Raw genomic sequence first — 4,070 nt, 5'->3', positions numbered from 1 at the left:
GGGGGGGGGGGGAAGAAAGATGAACGATTTAAAATAGATAAATGATTTAAAATGAATATATTTTAATTGTTGAGTGAGAAAGTATATATAATCTCATTATAAAATATTGTGTCTTTCAAAAACATCCTATATTTGAAACTATATCTCATGTTTAAGAAAAAAAAAGCATTTTACATTTTCATTTTACTCTGTCTTCCTTACTCACACTTACCTTTTCTTTTGTTAGACGCTTTCTGTCTCCCTCTCCCATTTTTTCTTTCCTTTTTTTTTTGTTAGACGCTGGCAAACAAACTCTGTCTTCTTTACCTACCTTCTGTTTCATTAGACGCTTTCTGTCTCCCTCTCCCACTTTTTCTTTACTTTTTTTTTGTTAGACGCTGACAAACAATCTGTATCTCTCCCTCATTCCTCCCTCTCACGCACACAATTTCTCTCTCTCTCCTTCACGCGCATATGCACACTTTGACTTCGTCATGTTAGCAAACTTCAAAATTGGTCACGGTTTGAGAACTCACTCAGAGAATACAGGCCAGGAAGAATTGATCATATTAATAAACTACCAACGAAAACTCATAGACACATGTGACATAATAATCCAACTGCTTGTTCCAATCCTGGTTGAGCCTAAAGATATGACATAAAGAGAAATAGTATGTTTGCCTGCTGTTTCGCTGAGTTGCACATACAACATTATCTGAACATAAAATTTGACATGTAGCCTGTGCAAAAAGATGAAAAGTGTAGTATCTGTTGCCTACCTCACAACTGGGGGCACTTAATGGAGAGCATACTGTGAAGATTACGCTAATGAAATAAATAAGGTGACAAGGGTGTGGTTACCTGATGTTTTCCTGTTTGCCGCATAGAGCAACATCCATTGTTGTCTTTCCCCTCTAGTCTCCGTAGCGCGCACAGCAGCAGTTTCTGCAGCATCTCTTGTAAGTCAATCTGTGCATTGTGCTGCAGCTCGTGCAACAGCATTTGAGGGAGCATCTCTTGTAAGTCGAACTACATGTTGTGCTGCAGTCTCTGCAGCTTGTGCAGCAGCAGTTGAGGAAGCATCTCTTGTAAGTCGATCTGCGTGTTGTGCTGTTGTCTCTGAAGCTCACACAGCAGCAGTAGAGGAAGCATTTCTTGTATGGTGTGCTGAACATTGCTTGTTGCTCTGGGCAGCTCGTTGCACAGCAATACGCGCTAACCAATCACAACGCTGCTTTACTTTCCTTTCTTCATGCTGAAGCCATCCTAAATGCATACATTTACTTTTCTTTACAGCATTTACATGATACTGGTTGGACTGTCTGTGAGGGAGCCATCCTTTTGGAAGAGGGGTCCTATCTTGCAGCATATTGTTTTTTTGGCATAATGAAAGAAGGCCTTTGGGTTTGACCTAATGTTTTTTATAACACAAGCTTCTTTGTCTGCTCTCTCCCTCACATAGGATTGTTGCAGGCTTTTTTCAATCTTCATCAGTGTTGTTTTTAGGCAGGACCTTTCGATACTTTTGGAATGTTGGTTGAAGCGATTTGCAATCTTCATCTGTTGTCTCATCAGGATATTTCTCTCCCTTGGAATCTTGTTCCTTTTTGTGTTGGCCTTGTACTCTGGGACTTATTTCTGGCATATGGTTTGTATAACAGATATGAAATATTCTAATTTCATGCCAATGTCTGGTGTAGAGAGATGTTTTAGCCAGTCCTGTCTGAGGATCTCTTTTTGGATCGATTTCCAGTCTGCTTTGTGGAAGTTCAGATTGGAGAGATTTCGGGTGCTTCCTTTAGGCTGTATGTCTCTGGTTACTTTTGGCCCAAACATAGACAGCTCTATTATGTTGTGATCCAAAATTAATGTCAGCGTCACTCTCACATCATGAATGATGTCCATATTATTTGTGAAGCAGAGATCCAAAATGTCATTTGCCCTAGTTGGTCTGAGTATGACTTGTTCCATGAATAGGGCATTGGTGAGGTTGAGCAGGGACTCCACCTGTGCTTATTTGCAATGAGTCATTCCTGAGAGCATGAGGCCTTAAGGCCATTTGACATTGGGGAAGTTGAAATCACCCACAAGAAATACGCTCACATGGTGTTCCAGTTTCATAAGGATTTCTTTAATTCTTGTGAAGCAATCTTCAAATTTGCCCATGTTGTTTAGAACATCCAGTGGGTGATATGGATTGCATGTGGCTATATTGTGTTGTCTTATGTATACAATTAAAGTGTGACATACTGAATTTGAGTATGACAGTAAGACCTGGGGTGTGAGGTCTTTGCAGATGTATACAGCAACTCCACCATGTTTGTTCATAGTATGGTATATTTTGGTACGTGTACTTCTGCATCCTCTATATCAGGGTTCAGAAGAGTTTCCACGAGTGCTAAGCATAGGGCTTGATTGAATGCAGCAAGGTCTCTTAGGGAAAAACTTTGCTTTTGTTGTTGCAATACAACAGGCCCCCAATATTTATTAAAAATATTGGCATGATGACTGTGCAGGTGTGTGGGGAGGCTATCCCATGTCTGTTGATTGTGGTGGTTTTGCACAGTGGTGGGCAAGGTTCCTTGTTTGCACTTGATGTAGCCAGTTCAGCTGCTGCACAATCTTTTGTGCCATGCACAAGAAAGACTTGCTCAGCTGCTACCTTGCACATAATATCTGAAGAGTGCACTGCATTTGTATATTTTTTCTTTGGAGGTGATTGGTACCTTTCCTCAGGGCAGTATTTCTCCTTAAGGCCCCTGTAATTTTGGCGAGATCTCAATTGAACAAACCAACAATTTGTACCATCTTCCCCATGCCAACATTTGCTTTGCAGGTAAAATTTGTAGGTCCTTGAGTTCACTCCAAATTTCTTCTCTCCTCTAGGGTTTCGGATTCCATTGGAGCCTCCATATTTGAGTTTTCTGTTTGTTTTCAGTGGTATGGGGTTTTGGTTTTAGTTATTTCATTTTTTCCCTTTTCCTTTTTCTCTCCTTCCTACTTTTTGTTTGTGCTCGTGTTCTTTCCTGCCTTTTCTTGTGGTAGCACTTGCATTCCTCTGGTTGTCCAATGGGGTGAGGACTCCATTCCTTTGTAGGACCACTGGCACAGAGGGACTTCTGGTTGTTGCTTTCTTAGCTTCCCTATCTTTATCAGCTGGGTTGTTCATGGGTGGGCCAGCCATTCTTTTGAGGAACCACTGAATCAAAGAGACTTCTGGTTTTTGTTTCGTTTTCTCTATCCTTATCAGCTTTGCCACAGTAGTTTTCCATGGTGTCATCAAGAGTGTCAATGTGTGGTCTGATGGCATAGGATCGGATGAATTCATTTACCTTCTGCTCTGTCTGCTCAATGGTTCTACAGAAGCCATTGTTCTTCAGTGCAGCAGTGATAATGCTGTTTGGCAGATTGCTGCTAGCAATCATCTATGCACGCAACAGAAGTTGCTCTCCCACTTTGGTGCCATCTTCGTTTTCTAAGCCCAGAGTGGGGGCGGATAGAGAGGAAGTGAGAGAGACAGAGGGAGGTAGACAGGAAAAAGACAAAGAGAGTGAGGGGGGAAGAGAGAGGGAGATATGAAGGAAAGAGAAAGGGTGATATGAAGAAGAGAAAGGGGGTATGGAGCGATAGCGAGACAGAGAGAGAGAGAGGAGGGGAAGAGAAAGAGAGACAGTGAGGGAGAGAGAGGAGAGAATGAAGGATGTGAGAGAAAGGGAGAGATGGAGTGAGAAGAGGAGGGAAAATAGGAAGTATATGAGGGAGAGGATGAGATGAGAGGGGCGAGGTAGATGTAGAGAGAGACAAAGGAAGGGAGATAGAAGTAAGAAAAGGAGGAAGATATGAAAGGGAAGGAGAGACAAAATTTCGGGCCTTGTGCCTAGAGTAGAAAAGAAAAGAACATATTAAACTTTTAGTGTAATATATTAATTGTATTACTAGTATATTATAGTAGACTGTCATGAAATAACAAGTACGACGTTTTTGTAGATTTTTCGTTGATTTACAGAATCCTTCTGGGTTGTTTTAGGTGCACAAAAAGCACGTCTTTCCACAATGAAAGTGGAACTATATATATATATATATATATATAT

The 4,070-nt window shown here is 41.1% G+C and overlaps 1 protein-coding gene across 1 annotated transcript in view; it reads left to right on the top strand.

The window, feature by feature from the left end:
* LOC106874321 (uncharacterized) overlaps window positions 1-4,070 on the top strand; it is a 466,970-nt gene that overhangs the window by 57,626 nt on the left and 405,274 nt on the right. The window lies entirely within an intron of this gene.

This window comes from Octopus bimaculoides, chromosome 2 (assembly GCF_001194135.2).
Source record: "Octopus bimaculoides isolate UCB-OBI-ISO-001 chromosome 2, ASM119413v2, whole genome shotgun sequence".
Lineage (NCBI taxonomy): Eukaryota > Metazoa > Mollusca > Cephalopoda > Octopoda > Octopodidae > Octopus > Octopus bimaculoides.
This window is presented reverse-complemented; position numbering and strand designations above follow the sequence as displayed.